We start from the raw sequence: 19,653 nt of genomic DNA on the forward strand, positions 1-19,653 counted from the left end.
AACAATGAAACTTCTGTTGTGAAAGCTTTGGCCAAGGTTTGTTTGCTCCCCTCTTCTCCACCCTTGAGCCCCCTGCCTCTCTTCCTCTTCAAGTGCTTAAGAAATCAAGTGGCTGTTTTGTGCTTCAGTGTAGTAGCTTGTAACGCAAATGGATCAGATAGTACAGATTATGCCCTTTAGGCCTTTACAACACAAAACATTTTTTCCTTTTTAACTGTATAAACCAAACATTTCTTCGAAGCACAACTATTATTAAGCTACACCAAACCCTTCTAATCTGTATCAGCTAGAAACCAGTCATATGCCAGAAGAGCACTGGTGCACTCCCACTCACCACCTTTAATTAGTATGAGGAAACTGTCTGAAGTTCAAGTGTACAAAGCATTTGGAAATTTTCGCTTCCTAACACGGTAAGCTGTTCACAGCACTGTCTGGTGGATAGAAAGGGCTCCTAGACAGCAATATGCACTTACATGCGGTGACTGCAACGAATCTGAATGTGTTCCACAATCGATTACAAGCATGCGCACTCAGCTTAGGGTACTGAGAACGCGTCAGGCTTACTCTGTCTGTTTAGATCACACAGTGCGGTACATCCTATCCCGCATTACAACACAGCAGCTGTGTTTGTGGTGCCAATGGACATTCAGCAACCACAGCAAAAGTAGCATTCCGGCAAGACTGCTGAATGTCAGGAAATCCTGGGCAAAACAGGCAAAGCACAGAGTTCCTTTCTACTTATAAACAAAACTTCTGGGCAAATCACATATACGGTAGCCCACACTTACCTGTTCTAGCTCTCAGCTACAAGTCTTAAGTGGTCACCACTTTGATGAAAGGCACTTTGCAACCCAGGACTTAATGGCCCTTGCATGTAACCTTGGTTTTTGTCACAAGTTTGCATTCCGCTCCATTTTGCACAAAAGGCCAGATTTTCAGAAAGGCTTAGCTTATATTTAGGCTGTGGGATTACAAAATAGATTTTCTGAATGAGCTAAACCCCTCTGATGAATCCTGGATGGAGAAAATACATTGAATCCTTACTTTACTTACCTAGGTGAGAATTGAAGTCTTCAGAAAATCTGCTCTGCTAAGACAGGATGGCAGTCAGAAAGGTACTTTGGTTCGGTCTAAGACAAAACCAAACTATTCTGAATCAGGCCTGGCTAAGAGCAGTTTAGCTTCTAACTTCTACTAGACCAGAATTTTCAAAAGTCACCAGCATGAGCTGATTTTACAAACTGATTATTAGAAGAGATTATCTTTTCCCACTTCATTGCATTAAACAGCATAAAATCATTGCAAGTCCCATAAAATTTAAAGGATTAAGAAATAAGACTTTGAACTGCTCTGTATTCTTCCAGTGCAGTGTTAACTCCCAGGCTTTACCTTAGAAGTAGCTGCACTTGAGAAGCGATTGGTACTCTACATGATCCTGGTCTATACGGAGTTGCTGCAGTACCTTCTTCTCAGGGATGAAAGCAATGACTCCCACAGTGGCTGGACAGTCCTGAGCAGAAATCTGCTGAGCTCCATACTCCTTCCATTCTGAGAAGACCTATTGATACAAGAAAATTCCCACTATTGTTTCCAGCATTAAACATCACACAAACATTCAGTAGATTTCTGGGAAGATGAGGACAGAGAATACCCCAGCGAACAGAGCTTTTCTCTCTTCCCCACTTCTCCCTGTGAGCTTTTATCACTAACTTCTCACTCAGATAGACTTCCACTGGTCTTAGGCCCACTGCACTCTCTCTCACTTAGCTGTCTGACAGCCCCTTCTGTCCCGGTCAGTTTCCCTTTGCATTGCCTAGAAGAACGGTCCATGCAACTACAAGGGTTTAAACCTGCACATACTTTCTATCACAAGCGCAGATGAATACATACCAAATCTTCTTCTTTAAACTTGGAACCATTACAAACAATAGTAGATTTTATGAGTAGAGGTTTTTGTTTGTTTTTTCACTATCAGTGCAAGCATGTCTGTATCACTAAAAAGAATCATATGCACAGGAAAGTGATATGGTTATTAAAATGTCCTAGTGTTGATTTGTTTGATTTCATTTAATTTTGTTTGATTGTTATGCCAAGAGAATAAGAAATGCAGCTATCCTCTCTGTGCACTTTTTCATCCCAGACATGTTAGGTCAGAGTCATAATCTTGAGAATGGTTCTAGATTTTTAAAATTATATTAATACTTATTAATAATAAATGTTATGGAATTATATGCAGTATTAATTAGAGGCTCATTGCGGGCACAAAAGAGATTTTATGGGATGTGCTATATTTATGTATGGACATTAATGACAGGCAAAGATAAAAGGCTAGACTATTTTTAGAGCCCACAGAAGATAAAAATTGTGAACGTACGTATACATGAGTGTATGTGCCTGTATAAGACATGCAGAAGCAATTAGTGCCCATCAGCATGATCATCAAGAGACAATTCAGGGCATCTTTGGAATCCTTTACAGCATGAGTCTCACTGTTCAAAAATATAAATTATCCCAAGCCACTAGCAGCCTTCCAAAATTCAACACTACACATTCTTACAGTTTCAGTGTGTAAGCCTCCATTTTACTCTGACCCTTAGTCCTGCACGTCAGAGTACACTACTCTGCTTATTTTTCATTAAGTACACAATGATAAAAAAGAGTTTAATCTTGGAAATACTCCATGTAATGTCTCACAGAAATAAAAATATAAATAAAAACACCAAGACTGTAACTGCAGGAGATAAAAAGATTAAAAAATATTTTTCAAACTGTTTTGCTTCTTTTACTGTAACTGTTCTTACAAAGTACACTGGTTGCTTTGCTGCCGTCTATCACACAATGTTTGTGAAGCTCTTCAAAATATTTGAAAAGAAAGAACGTGAATTTGTTTTATATCAGAAATAAGATATTTAAATAAATGCTGAAATATTTTGTTTGTCTGTAAAAAAAAATAATAATAATTTTGAACCTGCCCTAAATATCCATGCATTTTTAAGTATCCTCATGCACACAGGATTCTCTGGTTTCAACTCTTTTTCAAAGGGACCAATATCATCTGCACTTAGTAATTAGCTGCCAGCAGACAGTAACCATGGATTTTTAGTGTATATTTATTTCTATCTATTTTTGAACACTGCAAACATTGATGGTACTTTTGAATTCGATTTCCTCTGTCACTTGCTTTTAACCTGAGAAAGGAATATGAGTCCATTTCTCTTGTGTGCTTTCACAATTTGAGATATATGGAGGCAGAGGGTCTGTTTAATAGGAGATTATTTCCTAGTATTTTCTGCCCTGCTTGTATTTCCTTTCTTTCTAGTATTTTTAGATCTCAAGATAAAAAAAAAAATAATTAAAAAAAAAAGCTTGGTTTATTTGTGTTGTAAGACAATCCACCAAATAAAGCACGGATCACTGGGAGACTTTCTTCAATGAAAGGTCCAGTTTAACTGGTTCACTTTTAATTTAATGAATGGCTCTTTCCCTCAGACAAGAAGAAACAGCCACAGACATTTACAAAGACACAAAAGCCAACACTGGGCTGTTTTATGTTAGTTTCTTTTCTTAAAACATTTGTTTTTAACTTGAAATGTTCAAGGCAGAACTTGCAGATACAAATCCTTCCCCTTATAGAAACAAAAGTGTTTATACAGCCCATGGTAAATAAACCCTAATTAAATGTATCCATCAACTATAGTTCTTTTATTTTACTTATTATTTGTATTCAGCATCTACTATGATGTTTGATGGAGACCAAAAATTAAATCTTTATCATATATTGAATTTAATTTTTCTTTAGAACGTTACACACACTTTTCTTCCTTAGAAAGATATAATTTCTCATCTATGCAGCTTCTTACTACTAACTCCAGTACAATTTTCTGCCCTGTTTGGAAGTATTTTGACATAAAACATAACCATTTTATGCCATCAATTGCTGCCTCCACTTTCATCCAACTGGTAATTACTGTGTATTTCTACAAAAGATTATTTCCTCTTTTCCCTCCTTCTCCAAAATTAAAATGCAAACAGCTCAGTGAGCATAACAAAAAGAAAAAAGAGGAATAAGAAGAAACAAGAAACAGGCCATCTAATATAGACCAGAATTTTTTTTTATCGTTTTTACAGAGTTTACACTGAAAAGAAAAAGGAAAAAATCATATTTTGTTTTTTGCCTTTCTAGTGGTTTGTGCTTGTTGTAGAAATAAAGTATTACAAATAGAAACCAGAGAGAGGCGGGAGGGGGAAAGCTCGTTTAGTTTCCCTTTTTCATTTCCTTTGCTGGAATACGGGTTTGGAACATCTGAAGACAAAAAGGATTTCAAAGTTCGATTTTTTGTTGTTGTTGTTGAAACGAGCCCTTGAACCAGTCCCAGGTTTGGCGGGAGTTCGTGGTGTCACAGTGCCCCCTGGAGGCAGGAGGAGGCAGCGCTGCCTCCTCAGCCTTGCCCTCCTTACCTTGCCTTTCTTTTGCAGCTCTCCAGACAGAAGGGAAGGGAAATTTTCAAACACTCAGGATCTTTGCTGCTCACAGCCAGACTGGGAAGAGGGTAGAGAATAACTGCTTAGTTATTTCAAACAGTTTCAAAAAAAAACTCTTCCACTTTTCCCCTTTAAATCCACTTTAGTCAGGGTCTGACTTTGGCTACTTCAGAAGGACTTACCTCCTGTGGGTCTGAATTGCGCAGGTGTGCGAGTGCACAGAGAACTGCGTAGACTTGTTTAAAGTCTTCGTGAACAAACTGATTATTTTTTTTCCTGATAGTTTAACCATCATCATCGTAGGCTTCCCACAATTTTTTAAACTCTCTCCTTTAGTGGTATCAATAGACTCAAGCGGGTAAAGAGTTCACCGCATTACAGAAAAGTCTGTCGTATTTGTGTCTAATTGTTTTTGCTCAGTATGATTTTTAGAAAGCTGGTAGTTATATACTGATCGAATTATCTTTATTATTAAATTAATTATTTTTGTTTGGTTTCAAAGTGGTGAAAAATAGTTACTTTTTGTGTAATAAAACTATCCAAAGCATGGTAGATTATGGATCTAATTTATTGCTTCATTAAGACACACTATTCACTATGGAAAATATCTCTGTGGATGCAAGACAAAACTAATCATGATATTTTGAGACATTAAGATACTTTTGATCCTTTTGGTTTTTTGACAAAAATTGCTACAGATACAGAAACATTTCATTATAATGTTTCAATAATTTAAGATGTATAACAAATTACAAATTTGGCCCAATATATTCCACACTTATTATCATTATATAATTTCAATGTTATTGCCTTCAGGGCTTTTCTTAGTATTGTGTGAACTCTCCCATCCCAAACCATTTCTTTTTTCCCTGTGGAAATATATAGTACAAGTTCACTTCAGCAGGAAGTAAGACTACGTAATTTTTTTTCTTTAAACCACCAGCACACAGACATTTATTGTCAACGGTAAAGAGAATACTAGGTTCAGTCACAATGTAGGATATTTCCTGTGATTTTGATAATTCTAGAAGTTTTTTTCCTCTAGAACATACTTAAAATTTAAAAAAAAACACAAACACATTAAATAAGTGATATTCTTAAGTTTGTTTCATATTTCAACAAAATGCTGTGTAAAATGTATCTGCATAATAATAATGTCTCAGAATGGGAAATACAAATATTGTACATCATGCTACATAGGACAAGTCAGTGCAAAACATCAATTTACACTTACAGTAACACTTTTTCAGTAGTCTGTAGGACTTTAAACAAGGTTTAATATATAATCAATGGATGTCTGTCTTGCAAGTAAAGTTACAAATGTGTGCACGTCACAGCGTTTCAAATTCTGTTGACAAAATCATGAAGTAGAAAGGACCGAGTATGTCAGATAAAAGCCACTACAATTTGACAATCATGTAAGTACACATATACACAAACATTAACCGTCTTGAGAATGCTATCCAAATTATTCTTCCATACTAAGCAAGGAACAAGTACCCTGTCCCTTCAGTTCTTGCACAACTAAAATCTCAATTTCTTGCACACTTCTTCCAATTTATTACAACAGCATCTGGCTCTAACCAAATCATTGCTCTGGTAAGGAGACAACAGATCTTATTCTTACCAAATTCCCTCACTCAGACCATCCGACTGCTCAGCTTTCGAGCAAGTTTCCCTACTCCCTAAATCTGCTGTGAGACAAGAAACTGACCCCAGGGGCTCTAAATAGAGCAAAAGCAGACTAAAATGCTGAACCCTGGAGATCATTTGTAAAAAAGACCTTTACCGTGCATTTGAGTGAAAGACACTGGGCTGTTGGGAGAAGAAATTCTTTGATTGCTACCAGTCATTTAAATACTGGTGGGAAATTACAAAGCAGCTTTCCTTAAAGAGAGCTGACAGGAGATTTTTCTAAGAAATTATTCTCAAGTTCAGATTCATTTTCCCAATTGCAAATGTTCTGGTTGTATGTATAAAAAATGTTTGTATGTGTTACAACATTCTGGAAAAATCCCCCTCTTTGAGGAACTGAAGATCTTTTTATTAAGGTTATGATACAAACCAACAAAAGCCAGGAAGTACAATCTTAGGACTAACGCTGTGTTCGTACCTCTCTCATCATTGTGCTTCTTCCCACAAAACTGACTTACAACTGTGTGAAGTAACTTGGGAATATCAACCTTCACTTACATTTCCTGGCTTCCTCCAGCTGCTGTCCAAAACCTTCCTGTTATCTAGGCATAACTGAGTTCTTCAGTACTGCAGGTTTGCGTTGTACATGCAAAAACACAAAATGCATCTAATTATAAAGATGACAAAGTCTGAATAAGCAACGTCTTTGCGTGGTTAAAAAAAGATAAATTGTTATTGTTTCTATGATAAAAATACGGAAATAACAGGAATAGCTATCAAAGAAAAACAGAGAATTTTCTGTCACGTATACTACGCAACACCTTGTACTATTTAACATCACTAGCATTTTGGATTACACTAAATAGAAAGGGCACCAATGCAATTCACAAAAGAAGGCCCCGAGTCTCTAATGATATTTGCGTAAGAGTACAGTTCAGAAACACTCGGGTACATTTGAAGCATTTAGTCTAAGAGAAAGCAGAAAGTTTTCCAAAAGAAAGAATGGAAAAAGGCAAAAAAAAAAAAAAAAAAAAAAAGAAAGAAAAAGGGAATGGACAGTTTGACTGCTACTATTAGTTTAGTGCTTAATAATTCAATAATACTGAGTGATGAAAGACTGAACACACAGGTTTTCTCCGTGTTGATTCTCTGCAAGTTCTTTTGCATATTTTCTTCAGCAAAACGTTTAAACTTTAACTACATTTTAGCATTTGAAGCATGATATATGTGCATGTAAAACTTCCTAGTATGTACGTAGTTATTCATTAAAATAAGCTTTATGGCACTTGCAGTTAATTTCTGCATTTTTAAGGTGCATGCAAAAAGCTTTTTTTTTTTTTTTAATGCATTTCATTTGGATTTCATTGAATGTGTCATACACCTTGACATTTTAGGTACTTTAATGGGGTTTTCTTAGACACAAAAAAGAAGTTCTTGAAAGAGGTTTACAGGGGAGGGGGAAATCCTTTTAGAAGAAGGCTTGGGGCCGGGGTGGGGGGGGAAATGGGTGAAAAGACTTTATTTTCTACAGCTCAAATTCCAAAGGAGAAAGACGGGGAGAAATAGGAACTGAAACTAATTTACCTGCATTCCTTTGTCACTGCTTGGCCCTTGACTAGTAAATGATTCCTTTCACTAGCCAATAAAACCAAATCAAAAGCAGGCTTAGGCAGCAGAGGGGGAAGGAGGGGGATAAAGTAGAAGAGAGAATCAACTTAAACTCTGACAAAAAAAAAAAAAAAAAAAAAAAGGAAAGCAAACTCACTCCTCTTGCTTTCCAGAAGCTCTCAGGAGCTATATGCCTAACTCCTGCGCTAACTTCCCAGCATTAGCACAGCACAAAGACGTCCTCTACCTGCTATCTCGCAGCACTACCTAAGGGTATTCCACTGTTACATGACAGAGTTGCTTTTGTCTCCTTTTGGAGCTGGCCCCAAAAGCCCTGCCAATTTAGCTCCAGTGGAAGGCCTGTACAACTGCTTCAGAGATTAAGGGCATCCGAGAACAAGTTTGCTCTGCATGGACTTGGTGCCCAAGCTGCATACCCCAGAGATCTGGTAAAAGGTCAGTTCAAAAGACTGCTGTATAGCAACATGACAGGCATTCAAGAACTCTGAAAAAAAAAATCAAGTCTGGTATTCCTGGACACCATGAAAATATATCTAGTAGTGGCTTCTACTTCTAGAAGAACTTCACATTCTAGAGAAGCAAGACAGAGGATCAGAGAGGTTGTATTGACAGGATCAAATTTTCAAAAGCATCTACACATTTAAGGCATACAAAGTCCACTAATACATACTCAGAATTCTGAACTTAAATTTTACCCTATCAATTTTTACCGTATTAATCACTTTTAATAAGTCACAGCATCATAGAATGGTTTGAGATGGAAGGGACGATCATCTAGTTCTGAATAATAATTCCTGGTACAGCTAATGAACTGACTTCTTCAAAAGCAGACAATTGAAAAGTGTGCCATGGGAATTCTTTGTTCTTGTAACCACCATATCGCCTTTTTAGCATCCAAGGGACTTCCTCAGAGCTGAGCAGATAGCATTTTTCAGGATTGGGCACCAGATTTTTCCTTCTTCCATCCCTCTTTTGAATAGAGAATAACTGGTCAGCCATCAGACAGACAAGCAGGCCAGTAAAGAGCATAACGAACAAAGAAAAAAGTCATATGTAGACCTCTGAGCTGTAAACGTGTTTTTTATCATGTGTATCTAATGATGCCAAATGAAAGTCAGCAGGCATGATCAGAAATGGAAACACAGATCTACCAGGATGGGTAGCCTCTCAAGATCAGGCTCATTTAAAAATTAATGTTTTAATTTTCAGATATCCTCAGTTTATGGAGAAAAGACCCAGGGGCTATGACTCACTCTTGTCAGACAGAAACAGAGAACATGCTCTAGCACCCCACACGTGCTACCTGATTGATAAACAGTACTCTACATAGCAGCAAAACTGGAATCATTAGGCCTGTGCGTAGCCACACGGTTCAGCAGCAGAAGAGAAATTAGATCAGATTTTTACTGAGATACCAGACTTAAATGCTCTGCATTTGATTGGAGTATCTCTACAACAGAGGTAAAGACAGGAGGACAGACACTCACCTCCTTTCTTCCTCCCCTGCAGAAGTGCGGAAGAATATACTAATCAGCCTCTTTTGCTGGAACATGTTGTTGGGCTGAGCAAGAATGACACGTCGTCATCCCCATTGTAGAGCAAAACAAGATCAACGTGAACATAGCCATGTTGTGGTGTTATCTGTATTATCAGTACTGCAAAAGACACAGGTTTCCATGGAACTGATGAACTTCCCTCCTACATGAACGGAAGGCTTGTCTTTGGACAGTACACCAGTTTTTCTAGCTGTCATATCCTTCCTGCTTAGGGAAATGCTGCCCATTTCATATGCCCATGCATATGGGCTCAGCATCCAAGTTACAGATGAAGAAGACATTTCTTCCCTTTCAACTTTCAGTCCAAGGGAACAGCCAAGATTCCCATTAAACAGCTTTTGGAGTTTAAAACAGAATAGAGTAAATGTATTGCTATTTAGTAGCTAATATAACACGTACAGGAAAGAATTCTGTCTTCAAAAATTCCCCCTTTCTACTATGCACATACTTATTTATGTGTATACATACACACACGTTTATCAGCACCTACTTTTCTTGCCCTTGTTTCACAAACACTCAAGCAACACTGTCACAGAGCATATGCATAGTCTGGGTTGTCTTGCTGTGGCACTCAATAGGGAAAGAAGAGAACAGTCAGAATTAATATGACAGAAGATTTCAGGAGCTCCAAATAAGATAAATCAAGAGCGCTGTACCGGTAAGGACCAATGGTCTGTAATACAGGGCTTTCTTTACAGTAATGAAATAAAAATTAAATGTCCCGGTGTAGGCAGTCTCTGTGTTCTTACAGTCCCACTCTGCTCCGAAATGGTGTACCACTGCATGGTTACGCTGTGGACAAAGAACGTGAGCAGAAAATGAACAATATTACTTGTGCTTCAAAGCTTTCTATGCACCAGTTGCTCTTGACAAGGACAATACAGACAGATAGTTGTGAAAGTTCCCACATCTCCCAAAAAAGAATATGGGGACTTTAAAGTAACAAGAATCTTAACTAACATATATCTGGTGTTTTCTTCTATTGACCAAGTATCTTACTTGGTAAAGTATGTCTGTTCCCAGGCTTGAGCAGTGAAAAGTAAAAGCTGAGGCAAAAGGACTTGTCCTACGCCGTACACAAAGCGCGTGGCCAGGCAGGATCAGACATCATGGCTCCTGAGCCCCAAACTTGAACTCATTCCTTCAGACAAAGTTGTCTCAAAACTAGAAAAGGTTCAAAGAACCTTTTTTCTCCAGGAGACTTAAGTTTTACAGTGTCAACCACACTCTTTATATAGGAATCCGAAAAATTAAAATAAGGACTGAACATCTATTTCACATAAGTGATCCGCAAAAAAAGAAACTGAAACAATTTTTATATTATATACTGGTGAATAATAGAACCTGCTAACATACAACAGTCAGTGTAATACCATTAAATAGGTATTTCTTTCCTTCTTTTTCTATCACTTTCTTCCTCCTGTAGCTATAATTTAGAGTTAGAGCTAACCCGTAGAGGGTAAAGAACCTCATAAAGCTTCTATAACCTGAGATGGTGCTCTTCCACATTCCTTAAATGGAGTTTGTTTCAACTACAGAACGAAAAAGAAAAATGGGAATCGCTTAATGTTGTTTTCTTGAATGTCTATGTGCAGATGCCAGAAGTATGCTCAAAGGGCTTGCGCCAGTCACAAGCAATACCACTCCAATCACACTTTCTCAGCTCCTCTGAGAACTCTGAAAGCTGTGCAAATAGCACTGTCCTGATTCTTCCTTAATCTGCCTCATGTCTACAATCTTTCAAAAGCCACTGAGAGTCAGCTATCCAGCTCGCAGTGATTTTCAGTGAAAGATAAGCGTTTCATTCCATATGGCTCATTTGTAAAAATCTGGCACACATATTCTAGAGAATCTTTCAAGCTTGGAAAAGCAACTTCTCCTGTAATGCTGGGGACAGCAGAGAGAAAAAAAAGTACCTCCTGCACTTCCCACATAGAAGTGTGGCCAGACTCCCCAAGCTAGCATGCCCTGGTGTCACACTTAGTCACATATTAGACAGGACAGGTGTTAGTTATTTTGACCTGATATAGGTCAAAATTACCAAAAGATAAAAGATCTAACAGAGGCGTAAAATACCAGAGATAGCACAGTGAAGTTTATATGCAGATTGATTTTGAAATTGACAACATCTACCAGCTCATACCTCTGCACTCACTGGGAATTTCAAAACTAAGAAGTAGAAGCTCTGATGTGGTGATTACCTCAGTCAAATCACTCTGAAGGACAGCTACATCCTAGAAGCTCCATACTGAGAATGGACTTTGAAGTGCTTTAAGGGGGGAATTTCAGTGACTTTATTCCCTAGCATTGCTCTCAACCATGTACCTACACAATTGCAGGTTGTCTGAGAGCACTTTTAAAGAGAAGGAAAAAAAAAAAAAAAGCAAAAGAAAGTTAAAACGGAAGAAAACATAGAGAAGATAAGTAGTGTCACACCTCTTCCTGCTAGCTGAAAGAAGTCTTCACTTCACATCACAGCAGTCTTCACCTCTTCAGTGCAGATGCTAATAAACACACAAGTAACAATTTTTCCTTTTGTCAGAAAACTTTGATCAGACTTGTACCTCAGACATTCAGAAACATCTGAAGGAATAATAATGGGAAGTAAAATTAACTACAAAAAAAAGTAAACTTAATCGGTAGGAGTCTGTGAAGTCTGTCAACCTACCAGAGGGGAGGTGGTAGGAAGTCAGTTCAAATCAAAGTCACTAAGCCCAAAGTCGAGTTGTATAACGTGAACAGCCGGAGGAACTACGGAAGTCATGAAAATCCAGGAACATCATAGACATTTACTCCAACAAAAGAAAATGGCAAAAGATAGATTACACAGAGAACTCCAAAACATTTGTTAGAAATAACAAGTTACTATATGGTTGGCAAGGTATTGTCCAGGCAGCCAAATTCAGACCAGACTAAGATGTCACTGTATGAAGCGTGGTAGGAACATAGAAGTCATAGCCCCTGTCTTGAAGTACTTGCATTTACAATGATAAAAGAAATTCATAAAATGTTGAATAGTTAGGATATTCTATGGTCTGTTTGCAGACAAGCCATGAAAATAAACAGGGACTGAAAGATTAAGTTTATCAGGAGAAAATACTCACTTTTCCGAGCAGACCTCTACAAAGCCAATAATAGCTTTTTTTTTTTCCACGTGTCACTGATCACTTATGAATATTTTTACTGATATGACTGCATAAACACATATTGCTTTCTGTAATCTTGGTTATAACCTGTTAAGGTGGAGCCAACCGTACATCAGTTCTAGCAGTAGGAACTTCAGCATAGTTAAGGCACCTAGCTTTTCTCACTTAATGCTGTGAAGTTTTTAAGACTAGCAAATTATGATGATATTTTGTTGCATGGAATAATCTTCCTTGCTCTCCCTAATCTCTTTGTCTCCACAGAGTCTATAATTTAATGGAGCAGGATGCTTCAAGATATTGCCAAGGCCATTATCTCTAGATGTATTAATAAACTTGCCCGCAGGACACGCCCATATTAACGTTACCGCATACTGTAAGACCCATTTCACACAAAAAGTACACAAAATGCCTTAGCCCCCACAGGCAATGTTTTAAAGTTCTATGCAACAGAAATAGGTAGGGCATCGCAAACAGCCATACATGCATGCAAAAAAATGCTCTCAAATACACAAGAAAGCAGGCTGCGCAACTTATTTGCCAAGCTGTAAGTTTCCTCCAGCAAACAAGTCAGCAGGAAACTCCTCAAACAAGCCAGAGCTGGCCACACAAAAAGTGTCTGCTGTGAAGTAACCCCTCCCTTTGGTTGTTACATCAATAATGGGGCAATCCCTGGCCAGAGGGCTCAAGAAATAGGAAGGCAGGAACAGAAGATTTCAAGATTCAGCCCATGGAATGTCATAGTGAAGACTGCCTACCAGAGCACAGAAAAGAAAAAATAAATAAAAATGAATAACAGTAACACAACAAAAACAAAAACCAAACCCATCTCCAGCAAAAACTCCTGCAGTAGATACCTTGATCTAAAAGCATAAAGTAGATGGTTCAGTGAGACAGTCTTCCCAAAACAGTACTGAACTGCTTTGTCGGACAGCTGTGATTTCATAGGTGAGGAATCCATAAGTGCAGGTTAATATTGGCACACGTACAATCATCTTGAAAGGGCAATGAAGTAAACGTGGAGTATCTCTGTCTGCTTTGGTAGCTAGCCTGCTTGCTACCAGTGTGCTTTCTAGGTACTGCAGAAATAAGAAATGAGGTTGGCCAACTGTAATCAGACATACAATGGGAACACACAATTGATTTCTGCCATACATTTTTGGTCCACATTGCAGTTGTGAATTCTTACCACAGGAAAAAAAAATATTTAGACCAACCTGATACGTTCCTAGACCTTATATTCCTACTCTGTCCTACATTATTTCTCAGATACGTACATTAAGCCAGCCCCAGCTTCAGCTAATACCAGACTGATTCAGAAACACTCAAGATCTTCTAGTTTCTCTCCTTGTCCTTCTGCTACTCAGATTTGTTCCTTTGGTGGCTATTACACTTATTCACTAATTCATGTCAGGACACTTTTCCTCTTTTCGATGCCTTCTGCAGCGTATGGTCTGCTAAACCAATGCAGGAGGCAACGAGGATTTTTCCCAACTTCATACACCATCTTTTGCCATTTGAGTAGATCCCCCCAAACAGTAGCAGAAGAGGTCATCGGGTAGCTTTCCTACACCTACAGCACTGAATTCAGTGATGACAATTACTTCTCTGCTATTTTGTATCTGAGTGCTTCTTTCCTTTTTCCTCTGGCTGTTTTGTCCCTGTGTTCTTTAGTGCCTATATACCCTTTCTAACTTCGGCTTCTCTGCAGATGCTGTCCAAGATGGCAGAGACATTACTTCACTTAACAACACCTGCCTGCTAACAGCTACAGAAGAAAAAAAAAGTTCTTGAATACATATCCCAACAGTCAGACAAACAGAAAGATGTGTTGTTAGTACCTTATCTTCCTGAGCTATAAAATATTCCCTTGTGTATTACTATCACTTGTATCCCATTGCCATCATATGCCCCTCACTTCTCCCATTTTACTCTAGAACAGAAAGAACACAATTGCAGACACTTTTTTTGTCCTCTCAAATCTATCACTCTAGATACCAAAGAGTTGAGGCAAGGCAACATGTTAAAGTAACCAAGCTTTGGTCTTAGCTTCTACCTGGCAAAGGAAGTACCCTCCATACTTTGCCACTTTAAGGTCTTTCTTTGAAAATCCTTTCTTTTCTTTAAATAACAAGGGGTAGCAGTCAAGTGAAAGCACGGGCTACTTGATCCATTGTTTGGCCCCCAGCCAGGTTCTGCTGGTCCCGCTTTTCCTCTCTGCCACCCGTTTTTCTATCGTTCCTGTAATTTGGGGAGATTAAGATGTATAGCCTGTAAATTGGCTAAACTTTTCCAGGCTGCTTTAATGAGACTTCATATAATAGAGTTGGCTTTTTTTTTTTTTTTTTAATATTTTCCTTAACATGACCCATATGGAAATAAAAAGATATATTTTTTAATGTATGCTAGATTATGGCCGACATTTTCCTCAAATTAAAATCCATGCTTCAGCAGCAGCATACATTTTCAATGATGTCAAATATATTTTTTCAGCCAACTGGCTGGGGTCACCCTTATAACTCAAAGTTTAAGTGTGCTGGATAATCAGTAGAACATGTGAAACTCTGTAGGGCACTGTGGTTGCCTCAGCACAGCAGCACACAGGACCTATTCTACTCTCAGGCACTCGTGGCAGGAGACACAGTGTAGGAGAGTGGTAAAGCTCTGCCTCCGAATGAGCTGACAGCCACATGGTTCACAGCAAGAGCCATGTGGCAGTAGCCTATGTCAACATCGAGCTCTTCCAGCAAAGATCACCAGAATGCAATCATCAGTCTATAAGCTTAGTCTTAGTCTGAGCATAAGCTAAAAATGCCAGGCACTCACTCACCTACCAATTGATGTGATGCCCTTCATTTGTGGATGCCATTCAAGCCTTGTCAACTAGCAGTGCTACCATTTAGTTGGGAACAATTCCCAGCGGAGGCCACCAATGGCTGTTGTCAACATTGTGCACAGCCTCTATATTACTAAAGTACTTATCTCCCTGATATTTCCCACCTTAAAATAGGAATAAAGCAGGAATTTTACTTACAGAGTAGCAAACGCTTGGGCCAAATTAACACTTTTTTTAAGGTTTTAAATCAACTCATGCAATTTGCAACTGCACACAAACCAGAATTTAAATGAAATTCTGTCGGCATATCTGGATAGTCTAAATCTGAACAAATTGGAGAAATATTTACCAAAAGTTAAAGCAAGAGAGAAGACTGTAACAATTTCCATATAGATATTATTGTGTTTTTCTTTTTTTTAAACTACTCTTTTTGTTAAAAAGCCTCTAATAACAAAACTACATTTGTTTGGGAAACCAGAAGAAACACCAGGCTTTCAGCAATTTTCATTTCTTTCAATATTCTCACATTACAGTTTCTCATTGGAAATTGCATTGTAATCCTATTTAGACAAAAATTCCAGTGACCATAAAAAGAAGGTTAATTCATCTTTTCAAAACAATGTGTTTTGACTAATTTCGGAGCTTGCACAAGAATACAATGATATTTTAGGATAGAAAACTTGCCTACACTTAAGTTTCACATGAATATTTATAGTGGCTAGGTGTAGACAGTCACCCCGGTCATCCTAATGGGGATGCATTTCAAATGAGAAAAAAAAATTGTTTACATAGTTTATTTGGGGGAGTGGGAAATTATTATGAACCATAGCAACAAATGCTTCTTTCACAATAGAAGTTGTGACCCACTCAGAAGATTCAGCATTACAGCTCTATTAGTTAATTTACAGTGACAAATCCTTTGTAGTTAACACATAAATAGCTACCAAAGCTTCACTCATAGTTCAAATGGTAGATAACCGAGGTATAAATGATGATATTACCTGGACTAGGATTCAAAGAGGTTACGTGACATGCGTCAGACTTCTAAGAATAATTTTCTGTCACACCTGTCTTGCTGAACCCCTCAAACTTCTCCTCACCTTCCGCTTCTCTCACCTGGCTCCCACTGTTTAATGTTTCACCATGTGAAATATTCATTTCCAGCCTATGCCTCACAGACATCGAGCCTGGGTCTCACAGACACTGAGCCCCTTGGAGCCTCACTCTGTCACTGTACAGCCCTACAAATAATGAGAGCTATTACCAACTATACTCAGAACATATTTACAGTGGTGCATATTCACAGGTTTCCATCTGTGCACAGGACGTGCCAGTCCAGCACCCAGCTAGGCAGATGTGTGTCACCAGAGGCTCTAGCCCTGAAGTAACTTTGTCCCAGGACATGGAGCACAGGAAGGGAAACAGGAGCAAAACACATTACCTGAAAGGCATGAACCTGCTGAACATATTTTGGATTAAAAAAAAAGAAAAAAAAAGAAAAAAAAAGCTTTTTGATAAAAGCTGTCCACCTTCTTAAATAAAAATATACTTAATATTAGAAATATAGACTTCAGGAAAAAAAAAAGCAACCTTCAAACCTTCAGGTTTTTCATTATTTTGTTGATTATGAAATAGCACAACAAAAACCATCAGGTCACTTTTTAACATGCTTCACAAAGAACGAAACACATAACCCTCCCCCCCCTTTTTGAACTTTTAAAAGTCACCCTTCAGCACATACTCACCACATGCAACTCCTTATGGAAAGCTATGACCCTTGAAGGCCTCCACAGTGCCTCATCCCCCCTCCAATCCAGCGACCCACAACTGTGCGCGTCCTTTCTGGCACCCATCTGCGTACCTAAACGCAGCCCTAAGTGCCTCAGGGCCACCTCGTGGTCACCTCAGGGCCACCCCGCCGCCATTTTGTGCCCTCCAGCACCTCGGCGGCTCAGGGCCGCCTCACTGCTCGCCGTGCCGCTCCGCACCCCAGCGCCTTCGCGCCTCTCAGCTCAGCGCGTGCCGCTCGGGGTCCCTTCACCGCCACGCGGCGCCTCCGCATTCCTCCGCCCCTCAGCATCCCACGATGGCCCCTTCACCCTCGCTTAATGCCTCTGTGTCCTCCCGTCCCTCCCCGCCACCTGCTGGCTCCTAAGCATCGTGCGGGGATAGAGGGCTCCGGCAGAGAAGAGACGGCTCACCCGGCCCGCTCCTAGGGGTTGTGTAAGTAGATGAGGGCAGGCTCGCTGCTCCTCGAGCGGGTACTTATCGCCTCACGCTGCCAGGAGCCCCTCAGTGCCTGTCCGGACACCCGGGGTGGCTTGTCCTGTCAGGACGAGGAGCAAGTACTCTTTTAAAACACCGTCAGGCTGTCCACCATGCTGGGAGGAGACGAAGTGCCAATCGGGGGGGGGGGGTGAAGGCACATAGGTGCCCTTGTGTGACACAGAGACGCTACCAAGTGTGACCTGTGGGTTTCTGCTGACTTATAGAACCCTGTACAAGGCTTGGCTCAACCTCAGGTAGGAGCTAGGGGTGGCTCTTGATGTCCTGCCCTCTCCCTAGGCCAGCTGAGCCGACTGCCTTTGGCTCTGGGGAAGCACGGGCAGCCAAAGGCAGATCCTGAGCCAGCAGCAGTGCATTAACTACTGGCAGCCCCGCTCCTTCCACTGGGGACCGATAGGGACAATTAATTCCAAAAAGCAAATCCAACCTCAAGGCGTTCCGTTAAGCTCACTCCTGGCTTGTGGACTGATCCACCATGAAGCAGAATGAAAAAGGGCCTGTTTTCTCTCTCTGTTCATTATTGTGTTGGTTTCAGTGGGGTTCCTCCTCATCTAAACCGGCAGGAGCAAGACTGAAGTATTCAGACAGCAATAAGTACAGAAACTGAGGAGAAAAAGAAACAATCAAGATGCTTCCTCATGAGATAGTTTGCCAGGACTAAAATCATACAGGATATTGTCACATTTGTTGAAATAAAGCAAAAATACAATAGGTAATTGAGGCAATTTCTGTAAAAAATTGGGGGCCATCACAGAATGCTGCAGTGTATTATCATCAAAACATCTGGATATTCTCTTTTAAGAAATTCCAAGAATCTTTAAAATGTTTAATGGTATGCTAGGATGTGCTAGTGGCTGGCATGGTAGGCATCACCTGTAAGCATTCAGGATGAAAATCCTAGGAAGAGATTAATGTGCTGTGCAGTGACTGGACCAAGGAAGTTATTTAGAATATCATGGGGTAGGATGGGTTTTTTTTGTTTGTTTGTTTTTTTTGTTTGATCTGACATTTGAAACACAGAATTCCTTTGTGGTACTAATTAACAGCAAGCTAGTAACAAGTTCAGTGTTCCAGCCGCTGGTCTGGATTAGTTGATATAGAACAGTGAGGATGGCTGGTAAGAGACTTCTGTGTGAATTTTTCAAGAGACAGAAATGCGAGGTAGCTCCGTTTGAAAACAGTTGAGGTGCCTAGTTTTTGAGTTCCGGATGATTGCTTATGCATTGCATACCAGTGTGCTGTGCAGAGTTATCAAGATTGCAAATATTTTGGAAATAAGCCAGTTATGATATGAAAACACCATTCTCAACATTATCAAACAAAAATATTTGTAAAGGCCCAGGAAATTGCCTCTGCTCAGCAGAATAATACTACCTATCAGCTGAAATATGGATTTGCTATCCCAGCTATATAGGATTAACTGTAGGATTTCATCTGTGGAAGCCTCTATTGCAAAGAACATCTCCACAAAATCATTTTCGGTATCGTAACATCAAATCATTGTACTTTGCTAAATCAAATTTGTAGCATGCTACCAAGAAGCAGAGAGGCTGAGTTCTGAAACCTGTTCAGTTTCAAGTGGTCTTTTTTGGGTTGGAGCGAATTCCCTGCCCAAATGATGGTTTGTCAACATATACAATCATATCAAGATGTCAACATATCTGTTTTGCAGAAGTTACATACTTCTGCAGATATTCATAGCTAACTACAAATAACAGTACTTCTATGAACTGTTCCTACTCCCAGTACTTAATTTCCCGTACCACAGGGTATGCAATTCTACATTGTTGCAGAGCTGTATCCTCCAAAGAAGAACCAGAGTCACTTAAATGACACAACAAAGCAAAGCGAGACTGCGACTGATTAATGACAAGATGTTATTAAATTTTAGCTGAGCACCAGAAACATTTCTGAATGATGAGATCTGTTAGATAGTGAAACAGTCTTCCAGTGGAACAAGCAGAGGCCCTGTCATTACAGTCATTTGTAATTACACTGTACGAAATTCTCCAAAATATTCTGCAGGGAGCAGTTTCAGGAAGAAGCAAACTGATTTTCTCTCTCCAGGGTTTCTGTGGCTCACTGC

At 39.4% G+C, this 19,653-nt stretch overlaps 2 long non-coding RNA genes across 7 annotated transcripts in view; one reads left to right on the top strand and one right to left on the bottom strand.

Moving 5' to 3' along the window:
• The window catches only part of LOC106045535 (uncharacterized), a 116,010-nt gene that overhangs the window by 42,175 nt on the left and 54,182 nt on the right, over positions 1-19,653 (bottom strand). For 2 of the 6 annotated variants that reach the window (XR_010825463.1, XR_010825462.1), the window contains exons 1-4: positions 17,027-17,147; positions 6,676-6,744; positions 4,459-4,539; positions 1,390-1,558 (exon numbers count right to left, since the gene is read on the bottom strand). This is a non-coding gene — a long non-coding RNA (uncharacterized lncRNA). Of the gene's footprint in view, positions 1-1,389; positions 1,559-4,458; positions 4,540-6,675; positions 6,745-11,738; positions 11,807-11,970; positions 12,161-17,026; positions 17,482-19,653 lie in introns of those variants that run through there. The other 4 variants (XR_010825461.1, XR_010825460.1, XR_010825465.1 and 1 more) reach the window with 4 other exon arrangements.
• Positions 17,368-19,653, top strand: part of LOC106045538 (uncharacterized) — a 45,041-nt gene continuing 42,755 nt past the window's right edge. The window contains exon 1 of the long non-coding RNA XR_007163322.2: positions 17,368-17,504. This is a non-coding gene — a long non-coding RNA (uncharacterized lncRNA). The remainder of the gene's footprint in view (positions 17,505-19,653) is intronic.

The sequence above is a fragment of the Anser cygnoides genome, chromosome 17 (genome assembly GCF_040182565.1).
Source record: "Anser cygnoides isolate HZ-2024a breed goose chromosome 17, Taihu_goose_T2T_genome, whole genome shotgun sequence".
Taxonomy (NCBI): Eukaryota; Metazoa; Chordata; class Aves; order Anseriformes; family Anatidae; genus Anser; species Anser cygnoides.